Below are 14,213 nucleotides of genomic sequence, written 5' to 3'. Positions count from 1 at the left end.
AGTGTCATGTATTAAAACCTCACAGATAGGCCTTGGGGGTCAGAGTTCATCTCCAGCAGAGCAGTGCCTATGAGATGACCAACATTGGATACCACAGTCTTGGCAGCAAAAGTTAAACCGAGACTTGTTCTTACAGACTGCTGACCTAGGAAGAGGTCCAGTTCTCACAGAACTCCAGGCTTGCTTTACCTTTTTATCTAGAAAAGAACATCCATCCTGACGGCTTCTCTCTACAGTTGATTGGCAAAATTATCATTCTATGACTTCTAATTGCAGGAGCTAACAAGACAAATGCCTGTGTTATGTTCAGTCAAACATTTACCTGAGGGTAAAAATAAGAGGAGGAAGGAAACGGAGGGATGAACATCTTATAAGCCGTGAAGCAAAGTTCTCCGTGTTCTACTGTTTAAGATCTTTTACCATCTGGACATTATTCACTGCCTCTTACCTCTTAGTCATGGTGATATATGCTTTCCTAAAACATTCCATCTGATGGATAATGCCGTAGTGGTAAAACTACTCACATGTTGCAAAAAATAAGGGTTATATCAGTCAGAATTGTGCATACTTGAAAAGAATTTTCACTTTTCATGGGGTCTCTGTAGGACGCTTTACGAATGTAGCACATATATATTCCTTGAAGGCATAAACATGGGAGGTTTTCTTTGAATGGCTTTGATTATACCTCCTTGGGATTCTTTGCATACTATTAAATAGAAATGTTTCCTTGGTCCTCCATCATATAGTGTCTGGTGGGATCTAGTTCTTAAAAAAATATTTTATTTTTATTTTATTTATTTATGTGTATGTGTTTGAGTATATGTTACATATATGTGGGTGCCTGAAGAGGGCAGAAGAGGTGGTCAGATTCACTGGAACTGAAGTTACTAGCAGTTATAAGCTGCCAAACCTGGGTACTAGAAACTGAACTCTAGTCCTCTGAGAGAATAAGTAAGTGCTCTTAAACACAGAGCCATCTCTCCAGCCCCAGGATCTAGTTCTTGCTTATAACTTCCAATTTCTTGCTCATCACGTAATCCCATCCGTTTTCCATCCACCGTATGGAACCCATAAGAGGTCTCCAGGCTCAGAGGGCTTATGATTTGGGCCTCACACCGATTTGGCCTATAATTATATGACTGTAATTGAGCCATACCAGTCATCTTTACCAACTTAAAGCCACAAACTTCTCTTTGCAACAACAGCCTTTTTGCAACAGCTCCTGTCTGCCTGCTATGCTCATCCTGAGCTTCCCACAGTTGCCATTCAGATCTCAGCTGAAATGACACCTCCCAGAAGAAAGCTTCCCACTCTCCCTCCTAAAGTAGCAGCCTTACTCCCCACCCCAACCAACCAACACTAAGTGGTGCCTGGCCAAGCTTTGCCACATGCGAACGTGATCACCTGTCTCTAAGAGTCGTGCCTTATGCATGCAGTCCTCCTGCAAAGGTTCATTTGGGCAAAATCTTCCTTTGTAGGACCTTTTGTTGAGTAGTCTTTGACTTCCACTGTTATTCTACAGTCCCTATTGGTGACTAATGATTTTACTGCCAATTTAGATCACTCAGATTATCTCTTAAGATTATGGCAGAACTTTATTATCAAAGAATATTATTCAAACAATTTTTAAGTGAATTACCACCTGTAATCTTCTAGGTTGTATGGTTTTCTTAATGTGTTTGCAATTTCTGACTCATTGCCAAGAATGGTAATAATGCAGTGTGCTAATAAATAATGAGATTTCTGTTTGCTTAAGAATGGACAAGATGTCAAATTTAGTTAAAACTCTCCTATCCTTAATATGGCATAGGAGACCTTGGGTATGGTTTTAGTTTTGAAGTTGCATCTTTTCTCTAATAAAATTTCTAACAAAAGACTTAAATAAGAGTAATGTTTAAGTCTCCTCTAAAACAAGAATGTTTCTCTCACACAGTTGCAGTATTGCCAATAAACAGGGAGACTGTTTGAAGAGTACTGTGTCCCATTAGTACTGTACAGCAAATCAATACTCATGACCTTGTATTGGAAAAGCTTTTCCATGGTAACAGCACACATGGAAATTATTCTTTAACAATTAAAGAATGTCATTGGACTTTTTATTTGACTAACATTTGATGCTTCATACCAACCGTAATGAAAACCAACTTGGTCTTTACTGGCCTCCCCATCCTGCTTCCTTCAGCCATCTCTCTTCCCCTGCATGACTTATGTGGTACTACTAATCACTGGCTAAGCCATGAGAAAACTGAAGTTGAAGAAGACTTAAATGTTGATCTACTTCAAATTCCTCATTGAGGAAATGCCCTCATAACACAGTTAAGATCTAGTACCATAGCTGCAGCCAGGCAGTGGTGGCCCATGCCTTTAATCTCATCACTTGAGAAGCAGAGACAAGTAGATCTTTGAGTTTAGGGCCAGCCTGGTCTACAGAGTGAGTTCCAGGAGGTCTAACAGAGAAACTCTGTTTTAAAAACAAAACAAGGGCTGGTGAGATGGCTCAGCAGTTAAGAGCACTGACTGCTCTTCCGGAGGTCATGAGTTCAAATCCCAGCAACTACATGGTGGCTCACAACCATCCATAATGAGATGTCATGCCCTCTTATGGGGTGTCTGAAGACAGCTACAGTGTACTTACATATAATAAATAAAAATTAAAAAAAATACCTAAAAACCTTTAGGCTGGAGCAAGCAGATTGTGTTAGAATTTAAGATCAAAGAGATGAAGGGACCTAGGTATTAGGCCCCATATAGCCCCCAACAAAGGGTTCAACATGAGGCACCCATACCTGGCCTTCCCTCTCAACCCACTTGGAAGTTATACTCTTGCTTCTCTCCTGACAAGCTTCCACCACGGATTCTCAGGACAAAACCAAAGATGATCTACATCTATACCAGAGATCAGTGTGTTCTGAGCACATCACCCTACCCCTGAGTGCCTCCATTGCCTTGCATGAAACAAACAAGAGCCAATAATCCCTGCTCTGTTGTCACTCTATTGTCATAAAACAATGAGATCATCAAGGTCTTCGTTACTTGCCAAGGACTGACTCTATGCTGATGGGCTAATCTGTCTTTTAAACTAAAGAAAGAAATGATACTCCTAACAGGAGAATTTTGGACTTTGACAAAGAAAGGAAGATCTTTTGGCCAAGAGTTGATTAAGAGAATTTACCAAGGCCCCTGGTCAGATTCACTTCCAAGGACAAGACTAAGCCGAGTCAGCAAAGAGGCCAGCCAGCATCATTTCTATAAACCTCTTTGGTGGCTACAGATTTGGAATCTAGATGGATCTAGACTCAAAAGGCTTATCTATCAGTTATCAGTTTGGCAACTCTTATGGTTAGTCTTTAATGGAACCTGCTTTTCTCTTGTTTGTAAATCAGATTCAGAATTAGAAGATTCTCATTTGAGAAGAGGGGCTGTCTTCTGCCTACTGCAGACATGGAAGAACACAAATGCAAGTTTACAGGGGGAGAGGAATAAGACAGGGTTGTAGAAAAGACAGACCTCGGAAGGACCCAGCTACCTGTGTTTTCCTCTTCCAGGTGGCAAAGCTGTCAGAGTACGCATAGCTTTGCTGTAAGGGGCAGAGGACACCTTTGAGCTAAAGCTCTTTCTCCATGCTTAAGTCAGGTCGTGCCAGTCTTTATTGTAAAGCCAGAATGGAAGCCAGTGTTTTTTAAGCATTCCCGTTTTTTCTTGATCTTGTCTCCCAGGAAACTGTCTGCCGACCCTCAGGTAAGACTTACAAAGCCTGTCTTTTCCTCTCAGCTGAAAGACAGTAGGAAGTAGGAACAGATAGGCAGCAACTAGGAGGCCGTTTGGCAATGAAAATGAGTGAGCTGCCAAATTTGAACTTTAACAATATTTATTGTGAAGGAATCAAGTTAAAAGAATTCTAAAGATACTGAAAACTTATATCAAACAGAGCTATCATATTTGCCACACTGAAACATTTAGTTTTAGTTAGGTTTTTTTTTTTTTTTTTTTTTTTTTTTTTTCCTGTTGCTGTGATAAAGCATTGACCATAAGCTATTTAGGGGAGGAAATTTTATTTCAGCTTACAGGTCACAGCTCCTCCTTGGAAGAAGTCAAAGAGAAGTCAAAGCAGGAACTCGAATAGGAACTTGAAGCAGAAACCATGGAAGAATGCTGTTCACTGGCTCACTCACAGGCTCATTTTTAGTTAGCCTCCAGGTTTCTTAAACAATCCAGGACCACCTGCCTAGGGAATGGTGCTGCCCACAGTAGGCTGGGAAGATACTGATGATTACCCACCCCAGATCCACGTTATCTCCATTTTCATTCTCAGTATTCTAATGTTGTTCAGATAGCTAACTTCCCTCCAGGAGTGAAGTGCTTCCCTGGAGTTGGGGTATGACTGATCCCATGACTAATCCTACTAATTCCTGGTTGGTTTATTAGAGTTTAGAGGCATAGGGTAAGTAATTGTTCTTCTCAAGAAAAGATAGTCATGTCTTTCTCTGAGTGGTGTCACTTGCAACCATAGGACAAGCAAACGTAATACATAATGCAAAAGAACTTGGACGAGGTTCTATGGTCACTTAACTGGCACCACCCACCACCTCTAGACACATGAGTAGGAAATACTTCAAATAATTAACTAAATGGTTTTCAGTGTTATTTAATGTCTATGACATGGGGCTGAAAGCATCCCAGCCATTTCTGTTATATCTAACCATCTCCTTTAAATGATGATAACATTTGGCAGTGTCTAGCATTCTCAATGTCTACAGCAATGAGTGGAGTAAAAATAATCACTCAACTCTTCCTTTACCTCCCTTAAAAGCCCCATATGTTTCAAGAAAGAAAATGTCTTTGAATTCCTCATTCCTGTCATCTGCTGTTTTGTGCGTAGAATGTACCAACATAGGGCTACTGCCCACTTTCTGCCGCCTCCACAGACTTCTGTCCAAGGACACCCTGTTAAAACTCTATTTGGAGCGTTTCCTTCCCTCCACACCCTCTGTTATCATGTATGACTGCTTTTAAGGGAGTTTTTCCCCTACCCTCTTCTTTTTCTCTCCATCCTTAGCATTTCTCATTAACAGATTCCTTTCTTTTCTTGACCCTAAGAGGAATCCTCCTTATTGTTTGTTGTTGCTAATTGGCGATATTTTTTTTTTCTTAACTCGAACATCTTCCAATAGGAGAAATCTAGTTTTCTCTCAGTAGTATCCCAGATACCAGATAACTTTGCTCGTGATTCATAAATGGCTATGTTTCCTTCTAAATCAGACTGCCATGTGGGTCCGCGATGGTGCTTTCTCTATAGTCCAAACACTGAGAAAATGAATTGAATGCCACTCTTCTGACCATAGTTACCTAACAAGGGCACAACTGTTTCTTTATTCTCTTTATTTTCATAGCTTATTCTTTCTTATGGGGATGCAGGACATATCTTCTAGCTGCAGTTATTTCTACTTACATATCTATCCAAACCAAAGTGCCTTTGTCTCCTGGTTCTGCTTCTCACAATGCAGCTAAGAAGCCTTAGGCTGAACAAGTAACTCTAGTGAGTCAGCAACTTCTGTACTTTTGTGGTTTCCTTAAATGCTCATAGCAATATCTTCTTACCCTTGTTCTCCCATGTGCTGCATCTTTACCTTAATCCACCCTCTTCCACCTCCAAAAGTATAAGCAGCTCTACAATATGGTTTCACACTATATAAATTAAAATACCTGCCTACATGTCTGCTTTATAAATAAAGTAGTATCTATGCTTCACCAGCTTCACTGCTTTCTTTCTTGTAGTATTATTCTTTTTTTTTTTTTTTACATTTGGCCTCATTTTAAGATGGAATCAATAGTTGCATTTTGACACAGTAGTGAAGTATAAACAACTAACAGTTTGAAATTCTTCAGATATGACATAATACAATTTTTAGTTGTGATACTAATCCCAAATTCCAAAACCCATATTCCAAAATGTACTTACATCACACCATTCCCTAAATGCAACCACTGGAAAATGTTACTAATTTATTTATGTTTACTTGGTTTGGGGTTCTTTGCACTGAATCTTACTTTGTAAGGTTTCAGCACTGGGCTAAAAAGTAATAGACGCTCCATGTACATCTGTTTCATCGAATGTTTGGGTTGCTATTTGTTTGCTAATCCTTCACTGGCTTCTTACCCATGTTGTGGTGGTCTGAATAGGAATGGCCTCCGTTGGCTCATGTTATTTGAATGTTTCTTCGTCAGGGAGTCACACCATTTGGAGGTGTGGCCTTGTTGGAGGAAGTATGTCACTGGAGGTGGGCTTTGAGGTTTGAAATGTTCAAATCAGCCTCCCACCCCCCCCACCCCCCAACCCCGTTGCCTACTGATCTGGGTTTAGAACTTGCAAATCTACTTCTTCCGCACCATGACTGCCACAGTGCTGCCCTACTTCCTACCATGATTATAATGCACTGAACTTCTGAAACTGTAAGCAAGCCCCAATGAAATATTTTCTTTGTAAGAGTTGACTGGTCATGGTGTCTCCTCACAGCAACAGAACACTGACTAAGGCATCTATAGAGTAATAAGACACCTACAGAGTAAATGCTCTTTAGCATGATTGGCAAAGCCACTGAATTCTGTCTTTTATGCACCTACTTTATGCACCTGCTTTCCTATACTCCAGCTAAGCAAGTTCCCCAAGTAGACATTGCCTTGAGCAAGGAAGGACTTTCCAGGGCTCTTTTCCAAAAAGCGAGCATTTGTTCTAGTTTGTTTCTCTGTTGCCATGAGAAACACCGACCAAAAGTTACTTGGGGAGTAAAAGACTTATTTGGCTTGCAGGTTGCAGTTGATTATTGGGGAAAATCAAGCCAGGAACTCAAGTACAACAGGAACCTGGAAGCAGGAACTAAAGCAGAGACCATGGAAAAACACTGACCACATGGTCTCCATGGCTTGCTCAATTTGCTTTGTATACAGCCCAAGATCACCTGTCCAGAGTTGCCACTGCCCTCATTGGGCTAGACCCTTTAAATTCAACCACTAATCAACACAAAACAAAACAAACATAACACAAACAAAACACAGACAAAAAAGAAAATAACCAAAAAAAAACCCCCAAAACCCTCACAGACATGCCCACAGGCAAATCTGAAGGAGGCAATTCCTCAATTGAGGTTCCTTCTTCCCAGTGACTTTAATTTGTATCAAGTTGACAAAAACCAACCAGCAAAGTTATCACTTTATAAAAGAGACCCCAATCAAATTTCTCTTTCTTTAAAGTTTTTCTTGACCCTTCTATCTGTAGACACTGCGGTGGTTGAATAAGAGTAGCCGCCATAGACTCATATATTTGAGTGCTTAGCACCTTATCCTTAGGAGTTGTCCTGTCTGAGAGGGATTAAGAGGTGTGGGCTTGTTGGAGTAAGTGTGTCACTAGGGGTGGCTTTGAGGTTTGGAAGGGCCCAAAGCCAAGCCCTCTTCCTGCGTGTCTCCCTTCCAGCTGCCTTTGGACTGGGATATAGAACTCCCAGCTACCTCTCCAGCACATGCTTTCTGCCATGATTAAGAAAGGACTAAACCTCTGAAATTAAGCCCCCAATCAAATGCTTTTCTTTATAAGAGTTGCCACGCCATGGTATCCCTTCACAGCAATAAAACACTAAGTCATCAAGTCTAGAAATATATACTACCTAAGGAATACTGAAGTGGAAGTTTATAGTTATGTAATGGAGACTCAGGTGATGCTTTACTTATGCAAGACCCATGAGAAGACACATGATGTTTGGAGAGAGTACAAATAGGACTCAATGGACAGTGATGGGGCACTTGCATATCTAGCCTTGCAATGCTTTGTTGGTCTCAAGTCCTTGCTGACCTTCACTTTGCTGAGAGAGGCATGGCAAAGAAGTTCTCTTGGCATCTCATTTGTTCATGATGACTTGTGTCAATTCAGCGGAAGCCTGGCTGTTTCTGCTGGATTGTGCCACCACTGCTGATTTGTGTTTGGTATCCTGATACTACTGAACTGAACTGCTGGTATCTTGACAACAACGATTGTAATCACCCCAAAGAACTACTTCTAAACAGATCCACATCCCCTTGTCCTGTTTATAATCTTTTCTTCCTTGCCTTTGAACAGTGGGCTAGAACAGGGATGGAAGGATTTGAGAGCCCTTATTAAAGTAGGTTTTGAAAAATCTAAGCCCACAGAACACTTTGCTGGTATTATACTACCATGCAGGGGACAATAGTATGTCCATGGCTACTTTGTAGCTAGAACATACTTCTCCCTCCTTCCTACATTTTGCATCTTACACAAAGCACTGTTTGTCTATAACTGAACATAGCATACCAGTGTTCTGCCTTATGCAGCTTTATCTCAACCACCCAACACAGTGAGGAGCACAGACAAGGCATTCAAAAAATATTTGATCAATTAATTAAATGTTAATAACTAATTTTCAATTATCACTGCATAAGGTAAAAATTCTGCCATCCATTTAGTATCAATAGAGAATATTCTCAACATACAACTCGTCCCCATTGCTTTGAATAGTAAAGCAAAATGCTCGGGCATGTGCCTTGGTGATCACATATTGTATGTGTTACATTAAGCTTTTAGTCACCATTAAAACTTTGGCTGGGCAGTGGTGGTGCACACCTTTAATCCCAGCACTTGGGAGGCAGAGGAAGGTGTATTTCTGAGTTCGAGGTCTACAGAGTGAGTTCCAGGACAGTCAGGGCTATACAGAGAAACCCTATCTCAAAAAAACAAAAACAAGAACAAAAAAAAAAAACAAAAAAAAAAAAAAAAAACCATCTTCTTTGATCAGATACTCCCATTTTAAATACACACACACACACACACACACACACACACACACACACACTTCTGCCTCAGTTTTGGACTGGTAAATTCCAACTCAGTTTGCATGCAGTGAACTTTCCAATAAGCATTGTTCCTTAAAGATTATATTCACAGAGAAACCCTGTCTCAAAAAAAAAAAAAAAAGAAAGAAAGAAAGAAAGAAAAAAGATTATATTCAGCCAGAAGGAAATAGATGCTTAACATGACAGTTTCATGACACAAACTGTGAAACTGCAGACAGCCTCTGGCTAATGATGATAACCACATTGTCAGACCCATGTTATACAGAGTAAAACTGGCTGGTTTAATGAGGGAACCCCAGCCAGGCTCTCTCTGCTTGTAATGACTCAACATTCTGGGAAATTTCACTTTCTGTAAGAATAAGCCCTGGAGTGGCTCATAATGATGGTCTCTATGAGAACTCTGAAGCCTTCAGAGGTGCTGAGGGTCAGCTGAAGGTTACATGCAGTATCTGATTTTGAGGAAGCTTTGTGGAAAGGTAATGCTCCTGCGACCACTCACTAAAATACAGTATTTATGTGTCCACCATTAGCCCAGACTAGCAAGAGCATCTTGTGATGAGCAAAACAGCATCTCAAAGGAGCCAGGTCAAGGTGGTATGTGTAACTCCTCAGAAGTTGTTAAATAAAACAGGATTAGTCAAAAAGAATGACTTTCATAGTCTGTTGTAGGCTCTCCATCCATCCACTATCCAAAATGCTTGGGACAGAAATATTTAAGATAACAGGGTTTTCCAATTTGGAACTATTTGTACAGATTGTACTGCTTGAACAATCTGAAAGGTATATTGTTCTAGAATCCAAGGATTTGGAATTTGGGGCTTGTGGATTCTCAACCTATATACATTATGTCAGTAATAAAGACTCATGCCTGGGTCAAATTATAACTAACCATTTCTATCTGTAGCTACATGGATTGTGGTGTTAGGTTTTGATTTTTCATAAGTTATTTTGGTTATTTTTCAACCATTCTGTAACATAGTAGGGTCATGTAAGCTAGGTCCAAAATACCCCTGTGGTAGTATAATGAGAATGGCCCACATAGGCTTGTGTATTTGAATGCTTGGTCATCAAGGAGTTGGCACTACAGGATTAGGAAGGATTAGGAGGTATAGACTTGTTGGAAGAAGTGTGTTGCTGAGGGGGTGGGGCTTTGAGGTCAGTCCTAATGTCTGTCTGTCTCTCTCTGTCTCTCTCTGTCTCTCTCTGTCTCTCTCTCTCTCTCTCTCTCTCTCTCTCTCTCTCTCTCTCTCCCTCCCTCCCTCACTCTCCCTCCTGCCTGTGGGTCTGGATGTAGATCTCTTAGTTAATTCTAAGTACTATGTCTGCCTGCCTACTACAATTCCTCCACTTGAAAATTGCAAGCAAGCCCCAATTAATTACTTTCTTTTATAAGAGTTACTGTGGTTATAGTATCTCTTCACAGCAATAGAACACTGACCAAGACAACCCCCAAATTTAGATGGTATATGAAGTCACTGAATTTATAGATAAAAAAATATTGTGTAGTTAAGTGTTTTAAGTTATTTTATTCCAGATCACACTTTAAATAAGCTTTAACTTAAATAATTTACAGTGGTATTATAGTTTTTTGAACAATAAGACTATAGTTAATGCACATAAGACTATAATCCAACTCTCTAGTATTTTCATTAATTAAGATTCTTTGAACAAATCAAAACACTCTCTTACAGATCTATATGCTTAAACAAACAATTTAACATCTCTGAAATTTAAATACATCACAGTGTGATACCCAATCTCCCACTCAGTAAATTTTATATAATGAAGGTATTTGTTGAACAAAACAATAGCAACAACAATAAGATTAAGGAGTAAAGTAACCTTAATTTCCATCTATTGTGTTTCCACTGGAAAACAGGTCATTTTCTACTTGAAAGCAATACCCTGTAGATCTATTCAAGAAAGCCCTTTCCCTTGTCCTCAGTTTTCAAGGATTTTCCACATTAAATCTTCTCTTGTCCTCCAGACAGTTTATTCTCTCTGGGCAGCCTCAGGCTATTCTATTCAGTACTTTATTAGGTTTTACTTGCTTGCTGGCTGTAAGTTCCTATGACAAAAGACCTGTGGATAGTTTGTCCTAGCTACCATCCCAGGAATCAAGAGGAAGCAACATGAAGCCTCCAGCTAAGCTGACCAGCATACAGATGTTAGCTTTGCCAGCTACTAGTTCTGTGATCTTGGCAGAGTTATTTAACCGCTCATGGTCTGATTTACTTATTTATAAATTGGTAATAATAATGCTGAATGCATAGGACTTGTGTAAGGGTTTAAAATGAGCCACGACAGAAAGGCTTGGCAAGATGCAGGTGCCTTAGAAAAGAGGGAACGTACATTTTGGAATCCTAACTTCAGATACTTTCTCTAAGGCTCAGTTTCTAAGGGTAATGAAGATGGCATCTTGTCTGTTTGGTTCACTGTTGTGATGTTAGCATCAAACACAGCCTGCCACATAATTGTTGAATGAATCACAAACCCTTACAGCACTGTTTCAAGAATTAAAAGAGGGAAAAAAAGGACAAAGAACTGCTTAAGAGTTATAATGCTTAGTACACAACAAGTGTGTGTGTGTGTGTGTGTGTGTGTGTGTAGGTCAGAAGTCAGCCTCTAATATTATCAGGAACCATCCACCTTGTATTATTGAGACTTGGATTCCCACTGAAACCTGGGGGTTGACAATTAGGCTAAACTGGCTGGCTAGCAAGCCCCAGGGATCTGCCTGTCTCTGCCTCCCTGGTGCTGGGATTGCACGCACACACCACCACACTCTCCAATAAGCACTGAACTCAGGGCCTCATGTTTACATGGCAAACACCACTGACTATCTCCCTAGCCCCACAACACTGATTTAAATTTTTTTTCCTTTAATTATGGCATGCATGTGTCTCTGTGTAGGTGTATGCACACGAGTGCAGGTGCCCAGGAGATCATCAGCATCAGATTCCTTTGTACCGATTTGTTAGCTACCTGATGTGGGTGCTAGGAACTGAACTTGGTGCCTCTGAAAGAGCACTACACTCTCCAACAATCCAATTTTGTAACAAATGGATGTAAAGACGTAGAATGTTAAAAGCCTCATGGCATTTGTTCTTCTATAATTACGGAAGGCAACAGAGGACACAGCTAGTGGCTGTCCTGATGACTAATGTCCTCTGGTATTAAAGTGTGCTCATGCTTCCAACACTACTATTATAGGCAGCAAGAGTCACTTGTTGGTTTAGTAAGTATTTATGGAGTACTAAGCATGGAGGAGGTTCCAGAATAGATAAAATACTTGTAAGCACAGCATCTCTGTGACAGAACACAGGTATGCTCTTTTATGAGGTCTACAGCCTCAGATGGTTGGAGTTTTCACATAAACAGGATTCTGAAAAGATCACAATAAGTAGGTAGCACACACTGCCCCTCTCTGTTCTCTGTTTCAGAGATTGCTTTCAGAGCTATGATTTTTCTGGTTCTCCCACCGAGGCAGAGTGGACAATCCCTTTTGGTTATAAATGCAGATGATACAGAAATACATGAAGAAACTGGTTAGTTTCCTCTGGTTCAAACATTTCCAAAAAAATATGGGAACATCCAAGTACACCTCATAGGTGTGTATGCTTTTGGTTTTTCTGTATCAGTTCTAAAAATAAAATATGATAATAGAAGCAAACAGGTTATGGAGGTCAGGGCAAGGGAGTTGCCTAGTGCCCTCCATATGTTCCTCCCATCATTACAACACAAGGAAGAAGGATGACACAAAGCAACCAAGGTGGGAGGACAAACCACAGTTGGATGCCTAACAAGAAATGATTGTACCTCTCCCCTAACCTGGATCCTAGGTGATCTCACGTATAACATGCTAAGTGGATATGTATCCTTCCTATTCTCCACCTCAGACGAGATAATAGCCCCACGAGTAACACTGGAACCCCATTTGTCAAAGGGGAAGGCCTCAGAGCTGTTTTGCTGAGTTAACAACTTGAACCTCATCGCCCTACATTTCTATCCCAAGATCAAATTCAAAACAGACAATAGGACAATAGCTACAAGAATGCTGTGCATCTTCCGTTCATAATGTTCATAATGCAGGAAAGTCTAATCGGTCACCCCTTAGCCTAGCCTTATGCTTGTTCGGCTCCCTTCACATCCTCCAAGCCACCAAGGATGGAAACAGCTTGCTGGCCACAACAGAGAACAGAGGACACTGGGAGTTAAAATAGCAACACAGCTCGAAAAATAATGAGCAGGAAATGTCTTAGGATCAAGGACACCAGAAAGGAAGAAGCAGGTGAGCGGGAAGATGAGAAAAAGGAAAAGATGAGAAAAAGGAAGATGAGAAAAAACAGTGGGAGACAGGAAAGATGAAGTTAACAAAATTCCACCCACCTTTAAGCTTTATGACGTCAAACACTGAGCTGATCGGGTTCTGAAGAACGGTCCTTCCTCCCTCACTGGCCTCCGAGGAACAGCTGTATCCACTAGCTGAAGAGCTGAGTGATGACTTGTATAAAAGCCAGAAGCTGGAAAAATCTTTAATTGTTGGAGAATTTCATACGTGAGTATATTGTATTTATATCATTTCCACCCTTCCCTTCCAACTCCTCCCTGTATTCCCACCACTGCCCTGAATCAAATTTATGACTTCTATGATTATTGTTGTTATACACACACACACACACATAAACTGGTGACATGACCACTCCATGGTGTGGTTAAGGGGAAGGTTTTTATTGGAAATACGAGAAAGCGAACATCCAGAGGCATCTGGAAGAGTCCAGAGCAGACAGAGGAAGAAATACTCTAAACATGGCCAGCAGATAGCCAGGACTATGTTCAAGAGAGGGGAAAATAGCAAGGGGTAGAGAAGAGAAAGAACATAGTGAGGGGAGCAAGCAAACAGAGAGACAGACAGACAGACAGACAGACAGACAGACAGACACACACACACACACACACACACACACACACACACACACAGAGTGGCAGGTCATCAGGAGAATGAGTAGCTGTTGGGAAGGAAGCCCTGTGAGCTAGAAGGAGCTTAGGGTTAGGGAGGAGGTGAGAAGGGCAGGATGCTAGAGTGGACTTCTAAATGTGCAACAGGTACTTGTGATACTGAGGGAGCCTGGAGGCCAGCATGAGCTCTAGTCTGCCAATAGGCATCACAGGGCCACATGTCCTTTCTGCCAGAGAGGGAAATGATTCCTTTGGGTAGATGGAAACCCGGATTCATAAGTTCCTGAGGAGTGCTGGCTTTCCTCAGAACCAACCAGAAATCTTCCTAGAGTCCAGGATGAACTCACTGGACTACCCTTTAAAGGTTGAGGAACTGGAGTTTCCTTTGAACCTAA

The 14,213-nt window shown here is 40.9% G+C and overlaps 1 protein-coding gene across 1 annotated transcript in view; it reads right to left on the bottom strand.

Moving 5' to 3' along the window:
• Nucleotides 1-13,382, bottom strand: part of Ifrd1 (interferon related developmental regulator 1) — a 36,809-nt gene extending 23,427 nt beyond the window's left edge. Inside the window, exon 1 of the mRNA XM_076941954.1 lies at nucleotides 13,249-13,382. The gene's annotated coding sequence lies outside the window, so the exon portion shown is untranslated. The remainder of the gene's footprint in view (nucleotides 1-13,248) is intronic.
• Between the last annotated feature and the right edge of the window lie 831 nt (nucleotides 13,383-14,213).

Source organism: Arvicanthis niloticus, chromosome 11 (assembly GCF_011762505.2).
Source record: "Arvicanthis niloticus isolate mArvNil1 chromosome 11, mArvNil1.pat.X, whole genome shotgun sequence".
NCBI lineage: Eukaryota > Metazoa > Chordata > Mammalia > Rodentia > Muridae > Arvicanthis > Arvicanthis niloticus.
The sequence above is the reverse complement of the archived record's forward strand: the minus strand, read 5'-3'. Positions and strand labels throughout refer to the sequence as shown.